Raw genomic sequence first — 24,512 nt, 5'->3', positions numbered from 1 at the left:
GCACCCTGCACCGAAACGCTGAAACGCGCCTTCACGGAAGCCACGCGGAACCCTCGAACCTTCGAACCCTCCAACACTCTGCCAGCCCCCTACCAAACGTCATCCTACTTTTGCTTTCGGTATTTGCCGAGTCGGAGCGCAAGGAAAACCTTTTTCTCCCGCGCAGTGGCGATCCACGTTTGGGCACGGCCAAGAAGTAGATTAGCCCTGTCCCGCACCGATTGAAATATCTTCAAGATGGAAGGGTCTACTTTAGTTCTGCAGTCAACGTTTTACTTGTAGCGGGATCTCCTGCGAAAATGAGGGATCATGTGAGATGGGGCGGATGAAGCCTACACACGGTCTGGAAGACTTGTAGTTATAAGAATTCTGGGTGAAAAATTGCTGATCTATTACAACAAACTGATTACATTTTTTGGAATCCCGTAAGATAAAGGAATTTTCCAGCTGTCTGTTAAGGTACCATTTCTTCAGTAGCACAAACTTTGGTTCTGTTTGTAATAAAACTTTAGACTTGTCTTTTTCCTAATCGCTTTCTCTATTTTTCATAGTTTCCTTCATTATTGTCTAGATATCTACTCACTAGTGATTGCCTGATGATGGTACAAATGTGGCATTATCATTTTCCCATAAATAAAAGTCAATAAAAACGGCGACTAATACTTCCGAACAAGTCAATTTTCTAAGAAATCGAAAACTAAAGACAAGCTTCCACTGCTTCTACACTACAACCTTGATTATCTGACGTAAGCAGAGTGATACCAACGTTCATCCAAAAGAATCATTGCAGATCATTGTTTTATGTACAAGGACGTTACACTGTGTGTGAACAATGTGATGATAACAGTGATCGACGTATTGACAACCAAACAAGTCTTTATAAACTGATACTCAATTCATAAATTCTCTGCCATTCAACATTAATTACGTTTTATTTTTCTTATTGCAGAAATGGTTGTTAATACGGGTATGTGAATACATTAAGTTCTAATTTAAAATGAATTTAAATTACAGTACCTTTTGCGTCTTTATTAATTTATCCAATAAATTAAATTTCATACGGGCTGTCTTAGATCGAACCGATTACGTGTGAAACATATATGGACTGTAGAAAAATTTGATGTGGAGAACCAGATAATCGAGGTGCCACTGTATTACATAAAAATCGCAAGCAAGCAAAATCATCTCCCGAAACAGACAACCTCCGAGTCTATAAAACCGAGGTTGAACCGAGGATGGTCCCGCGGACGTGTCCAAAATTCGCAGGCGACGGCGATGAAAAATCGTTTTCCCCGGCCGGGCCGACCGGAAGGAGGGCGAGGACCGACGGCACAGCGGCAACAAGAAGAGGCGAAGGCGAAGGCGACGGGTAATTAATCCGCGGTTTTTCCTCGTCTAATTAGTTGGATTTATTCCGTTGGTTCCCCTTATCCAGGCAGCGGTCCTTCTTTTCTCCCCGCGGTCGTCAGTCTCGGAGCAGCCGGCGCGGCGAACCGCCTCGCCTCGCCTCGCCTCGAGTCGCCTCGACTCGACTCGTCTCGTCTCGACTCGATTCAACTCGACTCGGTTCGAGTCGAGACGGCGGCTCGACCGGTCGGTCGGTCGGTCTTTCGCTCGCTACGGCTCAACTTGGACGGGGCTGATGTATGGAAATGTATGCGGGGAGACGGAGGCCCGCATTTTTCCAGCCACGCTGCCTTCATTTCTCCACCCCGGCCACCCTCTTTCGACTCTTGCGGCAGGTTCTTCCGCGGCCACCCTCGTCTCCGCGAGCCTGGCCGCGTCTTTCGACTGGCTTTCGGCAGCCGCCCCCGACTCTCAGACCCCCGAGCCTCGGCTAGCAGTTCCCCAGCCCTCGAGAGCCGATCGCGCGCGCGCGCGAGTGTCTGCTCGTTAAATTCGCGTCAGGTCGGTGTCTCCCGCGCGCGCTCGCGGCCGTTCCCGGAATCCGTGCAAGATCCAGCCCGCTTAAGAAGGGATCCGCGTCCTCGCCACCCGAGATTTTCACTTTCCATTCTCGGGACGGCGTTTCTCGCGATTTCTCGCTCCTTTTTGCCGCTCGAATCCGCTCGCCGCGCCGCGGCGCGCCGCTTATAAGGTCACGCCGGCTCACCGCAAGCGGCCAGATCCGCCGCGCACCGGGCCATTGTTTCGATCGCTGCCGATCTTTTTGTCTGCTCGCTGCCTCCGTTCGATAATTAGGAGAACGCTGAATTCGAGGGAGACGGACGCTCCGAGCTCCGTGCTTCCCTTTCAAGTGATTTTTTGATACCCCCTCGATTTACATGCCGCGTATAAACGACGCGGCCGAACCGAGCGGCGTTTAATATTTATGCCTGCTCGCGAAACGCGGAACGCGACCCCCTCGCTGCGGACACGATTTCCACCGGGCGAATTTCTGCGCTCGTTGTAATAATTAGCGGCGGTGATGCAACGGCGATCGCCGCGTTTTACACGGTTACGTGACCGAATTAATTTTTCATCGTGATCGCCGCGGTCGAGTTTTAATTAAACGCGCGGTTTCGGATAAACGCGGCGGACACGCGGTGACGCGGCGTTTCGCTCGTATAATGAGACCTCGAGAGGACGTATCCCGCGAGCGATTTGAATCGAGAAAGGGTGGAACGCGACCGGCCAACCATTCCGACGTTCGCGTGAACAACGTGACGCACGCTGCACGCTCCAACTTTCGAATCGCCTGGTAAATCGATGCAGCCTGAAATATGTTTATCAACCCCCTCACGCTTCTCGGAAATTGTTTCGCCAAAGATCCCCGCGATACCTCGTCCATTTTTTCCAGGTACTTTGTCGATTTACATCTTAGAGTAAAACCAGAACGCTATCGAACGTTTTGCAGTACGTACAAATAGGAAAAGCTTAAGTCGATTGTACTACCCTACTAATTATAAACGCTACTGGCGAAAAAGTATTAGTGCTGATGCAAAGGATCGTAGATGGACTAAACGCAGAAGTTTAAGAATGACCGATATTTTCGTGAGGTTAACAATAACGAAAACCCAATATGTTCAAGACGTTAGGAATAGTGTCTACTATAATCTGAAAATAACTCTTTCTTAATTAATTTTTACATTTCATATCTATATTTTAGACAATCTACTATTGTTCCTCGATTACTGTTCGTCTACTTATTTAAAAATTTGTCATCCGTTTTTTGTTAATCTTTCTTTTACATTGTTATTTCAACGACGATATTACATAAATGTCTGACAATTTTTTATTTATTATATTTCCTGTAGTATACACGTTTATTATATCTACTATATATTTATTAAATATATATTACGCTAGGTCTTATTGTACTCTTTTGACGGTTATACAAAATCTTTTCTCGTTTACCTATTTTTTTTATAGCAAAGGCTTTTTACTTCTATACACGAATAAAATTATTATTATTATTATTACTATTATTATCACCAAAGGACCAATATCCTGGATAATAAAAGGAAATAGAAAAGAGTGATAAGAAGATGCTAAAAATGGTAAACAACTACAATGCGATCTAAGCAAGCGAAAGGTTTAAGTGCGAAGAGTCCCAAGAACTATAAGCATCTCGAAACCTTTAAAAGTTGTCTTCGAGGTAAAATCGGTCCCAAATCGGACCTCGATACGACGATTATCTCGAAACCTTACAATCGGCAGTATATTCCAATGTTAGTCGTGGTTAAACGTCAGTCGAACGCGGGTCTTGGTTTCAAGGAACGTCGTGTCGTGGCCCAGTGTTAACCAGGCCGGCGTGAGAATACCGAACGTGGTTCTCGAAGTGAAAAACAATCGCGAACACTCACCGTTGGTGTGCGGTCGCGGAGCGGCGATCAGCAGAGCGGCAAGACAAAAGAATCGCGGTGGCCATGTCCCGGGTTTCTCGGCTCTCGACCGTCGCTGCGCGTCGCGCTCGGCGACGCTTCTCCGAAACGACGTGCTTTATCCTGCAACAAGAGAAAAAGAGACCGCTCGGTAACATCTTACTAGGTGAGTTATCGAGGCAATAGATAAAAGACGATAAGCGCGCGCGCCGCGATGAATAATGCATCGCCATGGCATACGCGATAATTGCCGCGCTTCATTAAAACCAGATCGCTCATTGTCAAGGCAGCAGCGAGCGGACTCGCGAGCTGCTGGACTAACCAGGACCTACCGGGCTCGGTTCCCAGAAATTCTTCGCGGTCCGAGTCCTTTTCGAAACGGTACAAGTCCCCGGAACAATCCGCGACACTCCGCGTTCGCCAAAACCTGAGACAACGGCACCGCGATCGATTTACTCTGCTCGAGGGTCCCTTGTTCTGACCGACGCTTAAAAATGAAGGAACAACGGTCGAACGAAGATCGCATGTGTTCGTGGTAAAAGTGGTTAGGCGAGGTACAAGATCGCGAGGTCTCGAGACGATTGCTGGGAGAAGAGACTTTTACCTAATGCCTGTTGACTTCGATCGATGCAGAGCACTTTTTGCGCGAAGATTTGCGGGCCAGTTGAGATACATCCTATTCTGGTATGAATGAGGTATCCCTGGGAATCTACATAAATATTCATCAGAAACTTCGGACCATTCATTAAGGTCTTACACCTAAGCAGACGGTTTTTGAATCGTACGTTTAACACGACATACTCCTTGTCAACTGTTTTACTATTCCCTCGAATGTATGTCTCTAATAGACTACATTCTATGAAACTGCTGCTAACCGGCAGTTCGCCACAAAAATTCTGCCGTGCTCACAGCGTGGAATGAAGATGTTCTCGAAGACAAGACGGATTGGCAGATCACGTCCAGCTAGTCTATCGTCGCGATAGATAGGTGTCTCCTCCGATAAACTTAGGGGAAACGTTCCCGCCGGCAAAGAGTTCCTTTGGTTACGCGATCACGATCCGTCCGTGGAAACGTGGAACGCGAACAAGAGGGGAACGGAAACGAGCAACAAAAGCGTAGAGGGTGAACCCCGAAGGAAGACGACTTTGAGAAAGAGAGAGAGTCTCGGGTATAGCGTAGCGTGTGTGGCAACGTACGTGGAAGCCAGGTACATAAGGCTGGCATGGCGCGGCGATGCCCAGGCACGTACCTAGCAACGTACGTAGGTACGTAATGGGTAGTAGCCAGTAGGTGGCAAGGCTGCGTGACGAGGCGATTGCGGACCGTGACTAAAATATTTAAAAATATGTATCTTTCTGGCCGGACTGCCGTCCAGTTCCAGTTCCAGTCCCGGACTCTAACCGGAGACCGCCGCATGCCGCGCTGCCTCACCCTCGCCCCTTGCCACGCTGTATTTATTTCGCGTTTCCTTCCTGCCAGGCCGCGAGCCAGTCTCAACTAGCGAGGGCTGCCGCCCCTTTGCCATTCGAGCCCTCTTTCCCTCCAAACGACTGTCCCGGTCCTCTCGCGGCCTTCTCTCTGCCATTTAGTAACGAACCGATCGTGTCTCATCGATGAACTGCTCCAAGATTCGTCGCTACCTCGTGGAAAACGAGAACTGGCTAGGCGATATGACTTTCTCGTCCATAGAGTATAGCAGAAGTTGCGAAATCTCTTCTTCCTACCTTTAGCCTGCAATAGTAGTGCGACGATTCCTAATTGGTAAGCTGCACTCGCATCCTTCGGTATCGCCTGGAAAAAAGAAAAGCATGTAGGCAATATGATCTAGGTTCTACAGTCTAAGTCGGAAGACGCAGAATAGCTAGAGTTTCTCGCGGTTCTATCGTTAGCATCTAGCAGCGGACCTATGATCTCTGATCGGTCAACGGTCATGTATCTACATGGGATCAGACCGTGTCTGTTGTTTCTCGCACGCAACGGCTACTAAGCGGTCTACATACATAACGAGTAAACTTGTAAATAATTATATACTCCATATTACAGATTACAAACGATAATTTGTTTCGCTGAAGAGAGTCACTTCGATGTTTGTAGCAATTAATTATTATATTTCCAAATTTGCTAGTCAGTGAAGTTAGCATTGGTTAGGTTTTATTCTTCTTTCGAGAGGGCGATTAGAGCGAGCAACTCTGGCGATTCCCTCATAGAGCAGTGTAAATATATTTATTATCATTCGTACATCAAATATATCAGAGGAACAGCGAGATCTTTTTTACACCCGTTACATAGATCCCTTGCCGGCCACCGTGTAACGTCTATCCACACACGGCATGAGGCATATGGTATCGACTTACCAAGTCCACCTGAGGACCGTAGCGATGAGAATATCGATTAGCATATAAAGTCTCCGAAACGACAAAATCTTTTCTATGCAAGTACTTTTCAGATGTTGCATTGAACTGGTCTAAACATCGAACCGAATTAAATTTATGACGACAATTAATGAGCAGATCTACTCTTTACTTTAGCCGCGCACTTATCTAGAGCAATGCGAAGTTGGCACCATTAGCGCCATCCGTGTCAGTGTTTGGCACTCGAGGTTTTAAATTCTACAAATAGATTTTGGAAGTAGCAGTTACGTGTTAACAATTGTACAATAAGTTCTAAGCACTCGACCACTTAGGATAATCCTCGCCTTACCATGACGACCTATATTCGAATAAAAAATTGAAAAAATTAGCTACTGCTCTAAAAACGATGTACAATTGTCGACAAATCTTTGCTTCAAAACGTCCAATATAAAATAACGATACTGATCTTTCACTACCACGTTACGAAAAGAGAAATACATTAAAAAACCGACTAAACGATCACATCGATCTTTCTTCGTTGCCTTAAGGGCGAAGAACAAATTCATTGTATAATCGACAGAATGCAAAAAGAACAAACTGCACATAATCGCGTCGATCTCTCGGCATCGCGTTGCGTTTAACACCGCAGGACAAATTCGTCGAGAGAATCGACAGAATGCAAAAAGAGGAGTCGCGTGATCCTCGACCGGCGGAAAGGTGCAAAACGGAAGGTCCCCGGAACGGCCGATTAGGCTCGGTATCATAGTTGCGGCACGGCGGCAGGTGAGTTGCAACAACTGCAGGCCGGACTGCAACTGCGTTCGCCGTGCCCCGGGACACTCGGTCCGTGCGAAATGCCGGCAAACGGTCGTAGCCGGGTCTGCGCGATGCATATTCATGATTCTTTTTTTAACTGATCGGCCATCACGGGAAAAAGGAAGTGAGTTCTGCTGGGCGCAACGCGTCGCCGCGCGTTAAGGACAACCCGCAGGGCACCGCGACGAGACGAAACGCGACGCGACAGGGCGCATACTAATCGTGGGCCCGGCTGTGTTTTTTGTGACTTCCGATCCGCGACGCTGTACTCTTATATCTCGAGACCACGAGCTAGGAAACCGTGTTTCAGTCCCCGATAACCGGGCCTCGTCTGCGATCCATGATAAACGAACCCTTATTGCCAGCCGCTTTGAAATTTGAAAGCGTGGATGTATCGCCACAAAATGAAAATTTCCCACGTATCCGAGTGAACGCTGTTTCACGAGCAGGTGCCGTTGCAAGCAGGTGAGGTGTAACTATCGACTCGATTCTGTTCCAGGTTTCCTAGACGAGGACGAAGCTTCCAAAACCGATGATAAACGAAACGGAGAAATTCTCCCGGACCTTGGTGAGTATCCAAGAGAATCGCGAACTCCTTTCTTTCGCTGTCTTCCTTGTTTCCCGAAATAGCTCCGAACGATCGCTCCGGTGGTGGGACTGCGGCGAGGAGGAGTAAATGTCTGGGCGGGTGTACCGCTAATGGGGCATTAAATAAAAATATTCATTGGCAAGCGAGAGTAAGGGGGGCGCTGCGCCGCGGCTTACAGTTTTATGGAGCTTAATTGTGAGCGGAACGCGAGCTCCGGCATTCATTTAATTCGTATCGTCTCGCAGCCCCTGTTCCCGCGAATTACGCTTGGCCCAGAAAAATCCCCCGGCCACCGGGCTCCCTTGAAAAATGAACCGCGGCCACGCTGCCCTGAAATATTCACCGCCCCGTTAACTTTTCATTTCCCTCGGTTTGCCGCGATTTCCTCGCTGTGACAGATCGGCCCCCGCCTCTTCGCCCTGCGTTACGCGAAACGCTCTTTAGAAATCATTAGCAAAAACCTGGCAGGCGATGTTGGACGCTTCTAATCTTTCCAGTTCAGTGGAACCTTAATTATCCGAATTATCAGAGACATCGTATAGCGGAATAGTTGCATTACAAAATTGCTAGATTTAATTTGTACTAATTAATACAGGAAAAAATGTTATATAAATCTTGTCCTAGATCGATCTACTTTTGTATACAAACTTGAACTCCGATTTATAATAATTTACGAGTTCAATGGACATTTAATATTACGTTCGTTATTATAGAATTTTAATGTCACTATTATTGCTATAGTTGCTGCATACGCATCGTCGTTAATATACACTTTGCTAACAGATTTATAGATTTTTAACAACGCCATTATTATCATTGTTACTTCATGTTCATTGTCATCAGTGAACATCTTGCACGCGGTATAATGCAATATTTTTTTCCCGCCATTATATAGCTTGCATTTTCTTTGCTAGCATTCAATCTCGAATCTCATTTTCGCTCGATTATCATTTTCACTTGCCGAAACACAGAAGTCGCAATGAAAATGTTCGTTTATTCATCCTCCACGTTTACCGAACGAAAGCTCGTACACTTAACAGAAGCTACAATCATTGGAAATTCCATCGAGTATATTATACTACAAAGTTAGTTCTTCAGAAGTACCACTACCATTTGCCTGAGGATCGACGTCCAATTCCGATGATGTTTTAAAAATTACGAGGTTTACGCGGAGGATGGAAAATTTTCAAACGTCGTAGAAGGAGCGCGTAGGACACTGTACGGAGTGTCGAGCGGAAGTCTCGAGAAACGTCGGCAGTTAGCGCCGAAATAAAATAAGGATGGAACGAAGTGAAAGACAGGAAAAATAAGTCGGCCCTTATCTCGTCCCCGTCCCGTGCCGTTTGCCCTATGCATATTCAAAAGGAGCGTAGGGCCGTCCTTCTCTCTTTCTCGTTCTCGTTTCCTTTCTCTCTCTTTCCCCCGGCAACGTAAACTCTACGAGGCATCCCCCTGGTTCTCGTGGCTCGTTCCACGACCGACACTATACTTACCTACGTCCGCCACCCGCTAATTTCTAGGCTTCCTTCTTTAATTGCACTGGCACGATAATAACCGTGCGCCGGTCCTCCCTGTGTGCGTGCATTATACAGCTTGGCCCGTGAACGAATCCGCGCGCCGTGGCGTTGAGGACCTAAGTAGGTGTACATTGCAGCGTGCAACGAGGTAGCACCCGCTCGTACACCCTCGTCATCGCGATCATCTTCATTATCGTTGCGATCCCTAAAGAGAGGCAGCCGTGCTGCCACCTGAAGCTCGCGTACTTCTCTTTTTATGTCGAAACTCGATCATTTCGGGTGCCGAGTAAAGACTACCGGACCCCTCGATCTCTTGGTTTTATTTTTAAATGCCTGGCGAATGACGGATGTTCTCTTAAACAATTATCTGGTACAGTCTACCTGAAAAGTGTTCAAATAACCGTCATTATATCGTCTATGTATCATTTTCTTCATATTCTGTTTAAGTGCAACACTTTCGTAAAGTGTATAATTTAACTCTTTGCACTCGAATGGCGACTCTGCGGCACCATCAGAATTGTTGAATTATTTTTCAAACAAATTGTTACGTTATTAATGTCTATATTCAATGAATTATTAGAATCGTAAGTGTTATACGAACAAATGGGAACAGCATAAACGTAGGAAATGTAAATGGTAGCGTAGTTTAGAAAAACTGTCTTGGTTTTCGAGATAAGATAGCTTCGAGTGTAAAGTATTAATTAAGAATATGAAAGTATGGTTTACTTTGTGTTATAACGGGCGTAATCGTTAGAAACAGCAAAATGATTAACTGAACTTAGAAATTTATAATTTTTGTGTATGACCTATCGAGTTTACTCCAACTTCGATACTTTGTGGCAAAAGATATCTATAGTCTTAACAGTAGCGTTAATTTCTTCAAGTCTGTTAATTCATTCTACTATAGTTCGGCTGTTGCTTTGACGAATTAAACTGATACATCTAAAGAAAGAATTTTCATCGATTGCTGAAGAATTTTGCAACCAAACGTGTTCCAATTCGTTTCTAAATGTATACAAGCAAGAAAAGATTTTCCATGACCAATGAAGAATTTCGGAAATCATGTTCCAATTTCTGAAAAAATGGTGGATGACCTGTTGATGCTAGACTAGCCGAGAAAAGTACGTAGATATTGCACATTGTCTAAATCAATGAAACAAAAGCGGTACATCTAGTCGACAGCTGTTCCAAGGGTGTAGGCGAGCCCGGAGGAGGATTTCGAAGCGTCGAGCCGGGTCGTAGCACCTGGCCGAGGTCGCTGGAGGTTCGTCGACCGTTTCGCTTCTAATTAGACCGATTCGGCACTGGTGACGTTTCTGGACGTCTTGATAGTGTCACGGCAGCCGCCGGGTGCGTCGACGGTAAATATCGTCGATCGATGACCCGTTTTCCACGGCCATAATGGATCCTAAGTGGCGGGGGGGCAGCGGGCGTAAGGCCTTGCCGTCGTCTGGAAGTAGGCGCAGCGGAGAGCCGCGTGTCACGCGCGTCATAAGAATGCGATAAGACGAGGAGGAGCGCGGTGTCACGGCGCACCAACCCGGCGGACAATGCAAACTCGTCCCGTTTCGTTTCGTTTCGTTCCATTCCGAGTGAGCACATCACCGGCACCGCGCCATTGTGTCGGCCGCTCGCTCTCTCGCCACCGTTCCGTGCTGTTCCGTTTCGTTCCGTTTCGTTCCGTTCCGTTCGGCAACAAGCCGATACCATACGCGACCTCTTCGAACGCAGGAGCGTCGCCCGGTTCTGACCTTATTCCACTAAAATATACGCGGCTCGCATGTTAAATCGTCGCCGAGCGTGCCGCGCTCGCGGCGGTTCGACCGATCGGGTCAAGGCATCGGGCGAACTTCGCGGCCGACTTTACATAACTCCGCTTTCTGCTCGGTTTCTCTAGCAGCTTCTCGCAAAAATCATCTTCCGCCGCGACGGCTTTGTCAAAGGCTGACGAACCGCTGGACTTGTTTCTCATTGTCAGCGGGATTTGAATAGCTTCGCTCTGCTGCGACACTGACAGCTGCGGATCTTTATGCGGTATTAGCTTCTGGAAAATTGTGAAATACGAGAAAGCGTTTACATTAGCAACGATTAGTGACATTTTTAAATTCGTTTTGCTGCCACGATTTTTCTAATTGTACAATCCCCCTTGTCCACGGTAACAATGATTAGAACTTTTATATTACAATATCGTCTTGGGAAAAACGGAAAATTTATGTTCATTGTGTGCTTATATTTATTGACTCCTAACATGCTTGAGGGATGATCAAAAAATGTTCACTTAATTTTAAACAGGTATCATTGTTTCAACAATATTCTTGTATAAACGTTTATATTTTATTTCCACAAGTACCTAACGTTACTATTTAACGGTCTTGTATAAATAAATATACCTCGAACAGAAGAAATAATATTTATGGCACTTTTTTATGTGGATAAAAAATGACCCTTTCGAACCTTCTAATACTTTAGTGTGCTAGAGTTTATGCTTAAATATTAATGATAATTAAACGAAATTTTATTATTACCTTGAGCGAGCGCGTCAGTCAAATATGGGCGTCAGTCGATTTTAAAAATCCATTTTTATTGGAAATTTGAACAAACTGAATTTGTCTAGAATGTTTCGAATGCGAAAGTTAACTTTATAGTTTCGCTTTAATTAATTAAATTGCATTAACTATGTGGATATTTCAGTGGCCGATTGTCTGCGCTCAACGTGTTCAAAGCACAAAATAAATAAAAAATTGAAGTGCAAATTTCATTGATTAAATTTCACCTACCCAGTTTCGTTCCACCTGCGGAAAATCCAAAGTCCGTCAACAAGCATTGCGCAACAGAACTTGTTGAGGAAACAGTGGGCTCTTTTTCATGGGGACTAATCCTAAACATTTTGAGGCCAGGTAAACGCAGAGAAAAACAAGCTTCGTGAGAGGCTCGATGACACAAGAGAGAATACCGATCGGTCCCGAGACTGTCCCGTTGCTAATGGGTTCCCGCCAAAGTGTTACGATCCATGAGCATTGGTTGCTCGACCGTCGATTACCAGTTTTACCCGTCGAAGTGGAAGCAGGGTCCCGTTAGGCGCCAGCGTCGTTGCCAAGCTAAATTGACTAGGGTCAAAGTGCCAGGACGAGCTTCGCTACGGACCTGAAATGGTACCTTCTTCCTGGTGCACTGTCGACGCTGATTAGGAGGTTTTAATTCATCGCCGGGAAAGCAGATTATTCCGCACTTGACGTTCGCTAACGATCGGCGTGGCTCTCTGTTTACGGAACTCGCGCTGTGAACCGAGACTGACTAAACAAGCACGAGCGATGTAATAGAGAAAAATAATAATAGAGTAAAATAGAATTTTACATATTTGGTACAATCTAACCTTGAAAGCTCGAATTCATCGTGCCTGGCAGTTTCAGTACGCTTAGAAAGGTCTTTCGATTGAAGCGACCGAATGTTTGCAGGTGTAGTTATTATATTTAATATTTCGGTGCATATAACTGACCAACGGAGAACACAATTCGCAATTTAATGGGAAAGTTTTAGAAAATGATTTATTATGCGATATGAGTTTCGTCGAAGTACAAGGACCAATAATTCACGAATCAATGATGAACTAGAAGATAACATCTGACAGATCATTAAAGAGATCGAGCGGTCATTATGAGAGAACGTCATAATAAATTTATGCAAGAGTGTAATTGAATATGAAAAGTGTGGTTGAGTATTTGGGTGGTTGCAATTGTTAAATGTTGAACTTGTTTTATTCGTAAGAAAATTATCGGTAGATCTTGTTGAAATATCCTGTTGAGCAAGTATGTAATTCCAAAGTAGCCTTGCCTTCCGCCACTACGACCATAAACAAACTTCTAAACATTGTCTACCGACATTAAGATCAAAGAACGATAATGTAAGAGACAACAGGTACATCCTCCACAAGGGAGAAGAAAAACGACGCGCTACTTAACAAGTTCCACCGTCTCTCGCCAAGACGAGGAACAACATTTTCAACACCGGTTGTTGACACAAGCATGAAAGAATAGAGCTAGGTGCAAGAGACAGACAGCTCCGCGCATCCTCGAGAAAATCGTGCGGCATTTAGCAGAGAGCAGCGGATCCCGTTAGGCGCCGGCTTCTTCGCGGAAACCGGTGAACGCGTGCAAGAAGTGGCAAGATCGAAAAGCTGTTTAGACATCGACGGCGATTAGCGAGCAAAGCGACAACGGCGGCGTCGGTGCCGACATCGGCGTCGGCGTCGGCGTCGGCGTCGGCGTCGGCGTCGGTGGCGGCCAGATATCGAGGAAAGATGGGCGCGGCGCGCGGCATTCCTCCTCGAAGAGCTCCGATGGCATTGTTCCATCGCGTCGCACCTCGATCACGCCTCTGTCACGTGGCCCACAATTCACGGGACGTGACTTCTCGGCCCTCCTCCGGTTGTCTACGAAACGGCCGTCACACTTACACCGCGACTCGCTTCTTCGCCCGGCTATTATCCCTCTCCTCTCGCCTCCTTCTCGTCCTTTTCGACCGACGAAACGTAACGTCGCGTTGCAAAACGATCGCCTCCTGGCAGACGCGTGCAAATCGTCGCCTCGATTTCTTCACCGACGCCCGAGACCCTCTCTGATTGACGAGCTGGAACCAGCCGAGCATCGGAACACCAATTGCGGTTCAAGATACTCAATTAGGACCACTCCGATATTTTTCTGTCGCGTTCCTTCGCGCGCTACGTTTATTGAAGACGGGAACCGTTTGATGTTGTATTCTGGTGGTAGATAAAACACTAAAAGCAGCAGTTTTATATGCGTTTAGAAAAGTAGCAATAAGATATTTATTCTGATTTTTAACGAGCGTTATTGTAACAATCTGTCGGAAGTAACTTGTACATGTATTTTTGTAAGTAACTACAGGAATAATAGAAATGGGTATCTCTATAACCGATTATACATACCAAGGTTAATATAACGTGACCATCGATGGACACTCGTGTAAACGTTTATATAATTATCCGTCGAGTTACATTCGATCTTGATTCTGTATTGATCTCTCCGTGAAATCGTTTCAGGACATCCTCTTCGACAGTGCGCAGCCTTTAACCGTAATCTCTAAGAACGATACGATGATTACGAGACAGCATCATTGCCGAACGAAGTGCTCGTTTTTCCACGATTGCTTCCCCGCTGGAATCGACGTCTTCGCTATATCGTGCGAACGATTAATTCCGTCGACAATATTATGTCGCATTGGACAGCTTTATCGCTAGATCGACAGTGACAGTAGTAAACTTCGACTATTTTCCGCAACACGTCGCAGCAGCGGCGAACGCAATCAAGAGGCGGTCGGAGCATTCCTCCGGAGCGACTATATAATTTAGTTAGCATTATCGCGCGTTTCTCCCGGCACCGGCCATAAGCGTCCCGATCGTGGTTCTCGTTAATACGTTTCCGATAAAGTTTCACGGAGGCGAGCACACGATGTTGTGGTCGGACATCGCCGCGTCCGTTCGTCCGTTCGTTGGTTTTACTCGTTCGTTGATTCGCTCGCTCGCTCACCTGCCGCTCATTAGAAGCCTTATCGCTAATTAATCCCTACAGGAACGGCGTCACGGCTCTCGTGTCGTTCGTTGCCTCGCTCCTGTGCCCGCCTCCTCCCCTCGGCTCGCCACCGTTTGCTGCCTATTATGGTTATACTTCCTGAACTCGTCACCCTACCTCGGCTGCGGCCGTCTCCTGCCTCTATGCTGCGACTATGCTGCTACTATACCGGCTTTACTGGCTATACCGCCGCTACGGGCATCGCGGACCAGCGTATAGCCGCACGGTGCGTGCAGGAATCGCGGTCGTTGCCGAGAGTGCTCGCGTGTTTCTCCTTACGAAACGAGGGGATAAACCGACCACCGGCCACCCTTCGCAGAAACGAACAGTCATCCTCCCGATAAATCTCTGCGCTCCTCTATGGCAACCCCACCCAACCCCCTCCCCCCTTCCCACTCGTTCATTTATTTAGCTCTTCTTCTTCTTCTTCTCCTTCATTCATTTAACCACTCGAAACCTCGGGCTTCCTTTCGGCCAAACATTCGTCTGGTTCGGTATCTCGGAATCTTAACCCCGACGCTCGCTTGTCCATCACTCTTCAGTTGATCGGGGAAAGGATACAAAAGTGGACTGGGGAGCTTTGTATGCTCTTTTTCTGCCAACAACTTTAATGAATTGACGAGAATGTAACAGCGCTCTTCGCTTCTTCTAATCTCTTCACGGTTCCGCGTTTCGGCTAGTCATCGTCACGAGTGCACCAAGTGCACAATGCACTGTCCCTGGCAAAAACTATTCGCACACCATTTTAAACGCAATAATTTTCTTTTACACGCGGCTAAACGAATTGAATTTCTTTTCTCTTTAACGTCCGCAAGATTATTCTACTGGACAAAGTCTATGATGCTGTTTTTTAATTTTGCCGTTATTTGAAATGATAGAAAAAATTAAGAAGCTCACGTTTCCTAAATTTTTTATTGGTATCTAGTAGAAGAATTGTTTAGAAATGCATTTTATAGATCACCGTAATATACTGAAAATTGTTGAAGCTCGTGAAAATCACAGTTATTTTACGGATATTAATTAACAATAGACAGTTTTTACATCTTTCAGTAGTTATAGGTTGACTATGACAAATTGCCATGAGATTGTCAGTGTGCGCAAATTGTATTATTGAAACTTTCGTTCATGGTGCGTACAAAAGTTTCAAATACACGAGCTTTTCGTATTTCCTTGTCATTCCGAGTAATAGCAAAATCAAAAGAAAAGTATTTCAGTCATTGTACAAGAAAGCTAGTCCCTTCAAGTAATTGCATCTTAAAAGCTGTTAGAATACTTTTTGCTATTGGCTACAGTAACGTTGAATAATAACAGAGAGTATGTAAAAAAATTTGCTGGAATTTCACTTTCGAAATGGACTACCATTGCAGGACCAGTAGTGTGGTCTACAATAACGACAGAAACAAGCATCGAAGCTTGAAAAATATGCGTAGAGCCAGTTGCGAGAGCAACGGAGAGACAAGTACGATTGCTGAATGAATTCGCGTCGATCTACGCGACAGAGACCATCGATCCGCAGACAATTGCGGCACGGAGACGCAGGCGACGAAATGATCGTCCCCGACGAATTACGTAAAGAACCTTTTCACGAAGGCGGCAGCACGCGCGGCTATCCGCAAGAGGAACACAGCCTCCGATCGTACAGCCGATTCGTCGTCGTCGTGGTCGTCCTCTCGCGGGTTGTCGGCCGTCCACTGTCCACGCCGATAACGCAGCCGGCGACATTTACAATAATGTATTCAGTCAATGTGTCAAGAGGGGTCGATCGTTGTTTCAGCGATCCGCGACGTTGTTAAGCCACTTAAGCTCCCGGGTACGCGACAGCTGGCATAGGTCAGTATCATTATCTCGCGAGGAACGAGAGTGAAACGACGAATCGATAGACGGACGTACGGGACATTAATATACATGAAGAGATCGAGCGGGGACCCCTACCTTCCAATCAGGAGCTTGACTCCGGCCTTCTTCGCCGAGGCAGGCTTCCCTTTTGCTCGGGGACTTCTCCATAGGGCCCATCCTTTCCGAAAACGGGAGAGATACTTTGATTATCCGGTACATAGTTACCGAAATCGCAAGCGCAATTCCTGGCAGCCGAGGTCCAATTTTTGAAATTGAAACATTTGCGGATAATTGTTTTAACGAAGCACTCAAAATAAGTGCAATGAGTTTAAACGTGTAAAATATAATTATTTATTAAATAATGGAATCTATTGATTTTCCTTTCATAAATTTTAATTACATAAAAAGTAATAGCGTTTAACTCTTTGCAATTGATGCTACACCGGCGAGCATATAAATAAGGAAATATATATTGGATTATTTTTAAAAGGGCACGAGGAAACAAATAATTTTTTAACCCTGAAAATGCAAATTAAGCGAGCAAAAAAATTGTAATTACAACTCAATCGGTTAGCGCGATGGTTAGAGCGTACGATTTCGGTGCTGCTGGGCTCGGGTTTCAAATCCCGTCGGAGGCTAAGTTTTTTTTTCGTAAAACACATTTTATTTTTCCAATTCTATATGACATGGTTTATTTAAATGACTTTACAAATATGTTTGTAATGTTTCCCACATTCCCACATTCCCCATTCCTACATTCCTACATTCCACATTCCTACAATCCTACATTCCTACTTTCCCACATTCCCACATTCCCACATTCCTGCATTCCACATTCCTACATTCCACATTCCTACATTCCACATTCCTACATTCCACACTCCTACATTCCACATTCCTACATTCCTACACTCCACATTCCCACATTCGTATATTCCTATATTCCTACATTCCTACATTCCTACATTCCTGCATTCCTACATTCCTGCATTCCTGCATTCCTGCATTCCTGCACTCCTGCATTCCTGCATTCCTACATTCCTACATTTCCTCAGTCCTGCATTCCTGCATTCTTACATTCCTACATTCCTTCATTCCACATTCCACACCCCTGCATTCCTACATTCCTACAGTCTTACATTCCCATATCCCGGATCCCATATTCCATTTCTGACCATCTTATTCGGCTATGACCTTTGGTCTAATGTATTGAACTTTTTTGACATCGTAGCACGATCAGTTAGACTTTTTTACCTGAGCGTACAATTATAATTATAAAAAATGGGAATGCTAGTTGAGAATTGTGTAACAATATGATTATCCGGAAACTCTTTATAAAACTTCTTTTCAACTGTGTTACGATAATTACCAAAAGATTGAAATTCAATGGTTCAATAATCCGAGGAACGTCAACGACCCGTCACTCGATTCATCAACTTATGCCTGGAGAACTGGTCTGTAAAATCGGAAGGGACCATGTGAAATTCAACGATCAAGAAAAAAAAAACACTATCGAAGGGACGATGAAAGATTGCAAGCTGATGGAAGACGAATTTGAACCGTCGACGCAGGAAAATATCTCGCCGACAAAAATCGGGGAGCATAATCGTTCGATGAAGAAGCACCTGTCGACAAGGGGGGGAGAGGCAGGATCGGCTGGTATCGCGAGGCATCCGTGGAGGGGTCGGTAGCCGAAGCGTTTTTTAAATCGGCCGACACGCGATGCGGCTGGAACAGCTGTTTTAGCATGGGCGAGCGTCGATCGTAAGACTTAATCGAGCGGTGCGCGTTGGCTCGTAACGCGGGAAAGAAAGCGAGAAAAGGAGCCAGTCGATGGCTCGCAAGAAGGAGGAGTAGGTGGCCGGAGGGGGCCGAACGAGTGGGACGAAGACAAAGCCAGATAGAACACCCACCAACCGGCATAGGCGCGCGAGGAGCCGGCAACTTGTTAATTATTAATCAGCATGTTTAATTCATATTGCGCGCGCCAGCTGTTTGTTTCCTTGATGCGCGCTAAGGTCTTGTACTTACTACACCGCTTAAGCGTTACCGCAGGTAAGCATCGCGCTCCGGGTGCTTAGGAATTCTCTCTCTACCGGCTCGCCGGCCACCGCGCCGACCCTCCTCGCTCCACGCGCCCCTTCCCCGCTGCAGCCGCCGTTTCCCTCCATATTCGCGCGCGGCCCCCCTTTTATTTTCCTCTCTTTCCTTTTCTTTCCACCCGGGACCCCGACGTCTCCCACGCCACCGCGCTGTTTACTATGTATCTGCTAACGTAACGCGTTCCCCCGCGTCTACATATGCACCTCGCGCATCGCGCGATCACAAGGTCGTCTCGTTCACGAGCCTACGCGTGCAACTCGCCGCGGACGGCTCGCGAGCCCGTCCCCCTTTGTCTTTTCTACTTTCTTCGTCTTAACCGATTACCTGGCCCGTTCTACCCACTCGCCATCGCTTAATTGTCCCGTTTCGCCGCGATATCAATCTATCTACCATTCCATCGTGCTCACCTAATTGTCGTGGCCGTGTCGCTCCAGCGCCGATGCCGAAATTATTTGAGCCATCGAAGGTGTAGCCACAGCCAACTGTGCTAGATTCTGGTCAAGGCTTGCGCCCTCTGAAAAGAAATCACCTGGCAGAGAGACTAGCCTAAACAAAGTTCAACATAATAATCTGAATAATTACCAACATCGTCGTGAAAGTAGCTCCCATCATAGCCACAACCTTGCACAAGATTTATCGAAGTGTTTATATCCTTTGGACATAAGTGGATTGAAATGAAAAATTTAGTTATCGACCAATCAGAATGTGAACAAGGAGCTGAACACCTACGCCTGAACGATCGCGATGATTAAACATCTCGAAACAGTCAGATACGGAGCTTTCTGTCGAACAACAATGATCATAGTGGCACAGCACAGCGTGCTCCCGGGCATCGAGATCACCGAAGCGCCAGCATCCCCAAAACTGCATCCTCAGCGTGATGATGGACACCTAGCCCACGAAAAATCCCCAACAATTTCTCGGTGGGGAATATTCCTGAGGAGCGTTACATCGACAGTGGACGCGGCCCTGTCGTTTCCAGGACGCTCTTCCGCCTTCGTTCCATGGCTGGCAGGGGTGTTTATGGGATTATTATACGAACGGTGCCGAGTAGAAGGTCCGTTGCTCGCGCGAGGATCCCGCGAAAGACGGAGGGCCTCTACCACCTCGTGATTCAATAGCGCGCGAACCATAAGCGCGCGCGCGCGCGCGCGACTACGCCGGCTAGCGTGTAGGTATACACAGTCGTGGAAACATCCCTTCGCGAGCCAGAGCCGTCTGGAGCTCGCACGGGGTCATAAAAAAATACCCGTCGAGTGAAAATAAATCTAACCTCGGCTCGGCCGACCGGTCTCCCTTAACGCGGGGTAATAGAAACGAATGGCCCGGAGTGAGAGGGAAGGGTCGAGAATGGATGCGACACCGGGATCTTATGTAACGCTCGACTACGTAATACCCGGGGCTTTTTCCACCGTGTCATAAGACACTTATACGCGAACCGAGATTTTAGCTTTGTCCGCAATCTCCTGTCTCGAATGCCGGCCGAGTGGATCTTATTTACGAGCCTGGCGAAGACAAGCGAAACGCGGGTATAAATTGAACGATTTTTAAATGCGAACGAGCTCGGAAAGATACTGGCATGATGCTTCGTTCGTTATTCTGTTTTGACTCTGATCAACGCTTTACGACCGTAATTTTGCATTTCGAACTGCGACGTTGGATAAAGGCTATAGTCTTTAGACAGCGAGGGAAATAATACAGCAAACAATGGTTTATCGTTTAACCTTTGTTCTGCGTTCATTTCTGCCATCGTTTAACAATTTATCTGGGGTTTTACGTTTTGGATGAGTATATGAATCCGCATGAAATTGGTAGAAAATTCAACATTGAATAAAACCAATAGGTTCGTGAAAATAGGGGTGACATTGTTCAGAAACTGATGGCGAAAGCGCGACTATAAATTACAATTTTGAAAATACAATTGGAAAAAGAACTAAAAGAGATACGCTGCACTTTCGAAGTTGTGTCTCTGTGAAACTGAAAAATGGTGAAGTGAGACATACAGACACACATATGATTGCTCCTAAAATAACAATGAACTATATTAACGGACGCAAAAAGTGATAACGTAATGTTTTGATAAAATTTTCTCAGTCTCGACTCTATACCTGCTGAGTTAGAAAAGTGACCAGCGCGTGTTGCTTTATAAAAATGGCAAGTCTGAATTTATTTAATCTTTCCCTTATTTCTATTAAAAAGTACGTTTAAAGACAAGAATTTGGCCAATTGTCATTTCAACCGGCATGATAGATAAGTCTTCACTGAAAAACATCAGTCATCCATCCTATGCTGTAACAAACCTTACTCCAATCTCTCTCATAAAAATCCGCATCGATCCTTGCAAACAGGAAACAATGAATCGAAAGTGCATTTCCAACAGTCTCTTCGTCTTCCAGTCTCGATATCGTCTCGCATCATTTATTCGTTCGCCTCGTAGTCGAGGATCCCACCGAGCGATGCAGGTTATCGTTCGCGGAGCTACCGTCTCTCCATTTCCCGTATTAGCCGCAGCGCATCGGTACCTAATCGCCAAGGCACGAAGATGGTTTCTCGTGGAAGCTGGCGAGTATCGCGGGATATACTGCAACATCGTCTCCCTTGACAGGGCGCAGGGAAAAAGGGAAAATGTTATTGAAGGATCGTAGGGAACGGGGACGCGGTGGAACACGGTGGAAGAAAGATGAGCGTCCGGGGGAGAGAAAAACGTGGCCGGAGCTTTGCCGGGGCGAAGAAAAGAGAGGAAGAGCTGGATGGAGAGAGGAGGAGCTGGGTAAAGAAAGAAATAGAGAGGAGAAGGTAGAGAGGGGGAGGGGGTGAGAGAGAGAGAGAGAGAGAGGGAGAGATGGGTAAGGCTGGAAGACAGAGGCTGGGTGGAAAGGGAATCGCTGGCAAGAAGACAAGGGAAGAGTAGAGGAGCTCGGCACAGTGGGTTTACCGCACTGCTACCACCCTTAGCGCGCGGTCTGAGTTCATTGCGCGAGTCATCAGTATCCATAAGCGATGAGTTACCTCCCCGGTTCCCTGCCACCGGGAGTCGATGGAAGAGAGGAAGAACGGACGGACAAGGCGGACGAAGGACGAAGAGGAGCCTGGGGGACGAGTATGGCGAACGGAAGGAAGAAAGGAAGAGCAGCCGGTGGAACGGACTAGGGGGTGGGAAGAGCCGGAGGTTGAGTTGGGGCACCTGGTTCGGTTGTTCGGAGCACTCTCCACCCCTCTGGTCCAGGATGCTGCAACGCCCGTGGCTGCGGGAGGAGGACGAAGGCCGAGGACGAACGGTGCCGTTGCCGGTGCCCGTGTCGGTGCTGTGGGTGGTTGATTTTCTTAGGTCAACGTATAATGAAGCCCACCGCGGGCGACCGGCGGGGGCAGGGGGGCAAGGGGCCGGGAAGAGAGAAGAACGCGGACGACCGGCGTCCTAGACCAATCCCCGGGCGCCGCGGCGAACAACCCCGTCCCGGGGGCGAGCCAACCGGCGACTCCACTTTCAGAAGGAGCCTCGGAGAAGGCACCTTCCGGACGGAACCGCTGCCTTCGATACGCTCTCCTTCGGACAAGCATCCTCTCTTTCCCGCTGCTCATCTCTCTCTCTCTCCCTCTCTCTCTCTCTCTCTCCCACTCTCTCTCTCCGTCTCTCTTTTAGGTCTATCCCCCGCAACGTCGCCTTTCACCGACACTCGGTGACCCGCCTAGCGTACTCTCGCTTACACGCTCGCGGCCAAAGTTAATAACGGATGATGGTCCACCGGTGCACGCTTCGACGATTGAATTAAACGAGCCTAGCCGCCACCTATGCCCTTCTTCCCTTCGCGCCGATGTCAATGATTAGATCCCGGAGAGTCGACTCCTTGGGTCCGGACGAACGTAGCTGCGGCGTTAATGTGATTGCTGGCCTACCATATGTGGGTCATGATTTTGGGGAATAAAGAACGACTGTTCGCGGTTTACCGGTGGCGAGACATTTATAACAATACCAAATAACAATTAAAATCAAATCTTGTATAAATCCTGAAAAACGATATTACCGATAGCGTACGTGTAAGATTTACAACAGAGCCGCTATCATTCTCACCGAAGTAATTGCTGCTGCCAGGACAGCTGACGATCGCCATGCCCAGATTCGCATCTTAGAAGTGAACTCCTACGACAAGCCCAGAGGAAAACAGTATACCGTTTGATCCCATAAAAAGCAGCGTGTCCCTTAGGACAGAGGAGCTGCGACATAGTCCAAGAGCGTTGCAGAGAATGGCTGAAAGGGATCCACCGAAATCCTCCCCGAAGCCGAGAGAAACGGGGATCGAATGTTTCCGGTTTCGAGTCGCGTAGTCGATGCGCACCGATGAACGGTCAAAGAGAGAACCGCAAGCAAGAACGAAAGAAAGGAAGGAATGAAGGAGGGTTACTATCGAGGTGGCGAGGGGGGCAGGTGACCGGTCGGTTGGTCGAAAGTCCGTGTTCTTGGAGGCAAACGGGGCGCGATGGAAAAATTGCCTCGATGTAAAAACATGAGAATCGCTTCTCCCGACGTCCACACTCGATAAAACGACCCCAACTCAGGAGAGATACGCGATCCACCGGACCGCATAGAGAGAGCATTCGGTCGAGAACACATTGATGGAGAGAAAGAGAAAGAGGGAGAGGGAGGAAGAGAGAGAGAAACAGTAAAATAGAGAGAAAGAGAGAGAGACAGTGGGTACAAACGGACCCGATCGCCCGGTTCCTCCGCTTCTCATCTCCGAGGAAGAGCCAGGGAGAAAATGGCAGGACTCTCTCCCGTTTCTCGGTGACCGGGGGAGAGGAGAGAGAAGGACGAACGACAGCGCATCGACTCGCATCGCCTCGCATCGAAGCGTCGCATCGCATCGAGTCGAGTGGTCAGCTATCGAAACCTCCTACCCAGGGGCCGTTCCACCCCCTCCCTCTGGGACTGGCTCCATTGGCCAATAATAAAAAAATATACGATCTGTTGGCTCACACGGACAAGACCCGCCGGCACGCAGACCAGCCCAGGAGTCCGCCGAATTATACGTCGAGGCTGCTTCTAAGTGATCGCATTTCCACATAGACGAGCTGGCCCGATACGATATGAAAGACTGGCCGGTGGCGTTATTGCCGCGTGGACGGCGAGACGGGGCGCTGAAAGGGGGCCGAACGGTGGCCGAACGGTGGCCGAACCGGGGGCTGGAACCGGGGCTGCGCGCCGCGGGGCGCCTACAACCGAGAACCGTCCCGGTATTATCGGACTTTGGATACTTTTCCGATTCTTTATGATCGCCGGCCAACCCCCGGCGAAACTTGCGAAAAAAATACTGGTCGACAATAAACGACCGATACACCGAGCTGTCCGGTTCTTTGTGATCGGAACGATCGATATTTTCAGGGAACACCGATCGCAGGAAATTATTAATCGCGAACTTCTTTCGCCACGGGGGGTGCTTTCTAGTCGACGATTTACTGTGGCCTGTCTGTTTCTCGGAAGAATTTCAGACGTATCGACAGAGTTTGGAGATGAGCATGATTTACTTATTGTGCTCCTCTAGTAGCGTGGATAGATGTTATAGCCGTTCGTAAAGAGATCTCTTTTTTTCAATAAACGCGCTCAACAATTTTTGTTGTCATCGTCGAGTAGATTGCACTATGATGTTCTTTGCAGTTTTGACCCACGGGTAACATGTAAGATATAAATATGTATATGCAATTTTATGCATCGAAGAACTTTATTATGAAAAGCATAATATCGTTTATCACCAGACACAATTTTTATGCAAATTTACGGAGGCTATTCATGTATTGTTTTCTTAATAATTTGAACGAGTTAAGAATACTACATTATTGGAACAGTTCTGAATATTTTTTACTGCCTTGCACGTTGTATATTCATTTTTGCCATA

At 47.0% G+C, this 24,512-nt stretch overlaps 1 protein-coding gene and 1 long non-coding RNA gene across 5 annotated transcripts in view; one reads left to right on the top strand and one right to left on the bottom strand.

Moving 5' to 3' along the window:
- Nucleotides 1–3,981, bottom strand: part of LOC144471440 (uncharacterized) — a 243,515-nt gene extending 239,534 nt beyond the window's left edge. For both annotated transcript variants that reach the window (XR_013494283.1, XR_013494284.1), the window contains exon 1: nt 3,807–3,981. This is a non-coding gene — a long non-coding RNA (uncharacterized LOC144471440). The remainder of the gene's footprint in view (nt 1–3,806) is intronic.
- Nucleotides 1–24,512, top strand: part of LOC144471439 (uncharacterized) — a 193,833-nt gene that overhangs the window by 84,871 nt on the left and 84,450 nt on the right. For all 3 annotated transcript variants that reach the window (XR_013494278.1, XR_013494280.1, XR_013494279.1), the window contains exon 2: nt 7,491–7,559. The gene's annotated coding sequence lies outside the window, so the exon portion shown is untranslated. The remainder of the gene's footprint in view (nt 1–7,490; nt 7,560–24,512) is intronic.

The sequence above is a fragment of the Augochlora pura genome, chromosome 6 (assembly GCF_028453695.1).
Source record: "Augochlora pura isolate Apur16 chromosome 6, APUR_v2.2.1, whole genome shotgun sequence".
Classification (NCBI taxonomy): domain Eukaryota; kingdom Metazoa; phylum Arthropoda; class Insecta; order Hymenoptera; family Halictidae; genus Augochlora; species Augochlora pura.
This window is presented reverse-complemented; position numbering and strand designations above follow the sequence as displayed.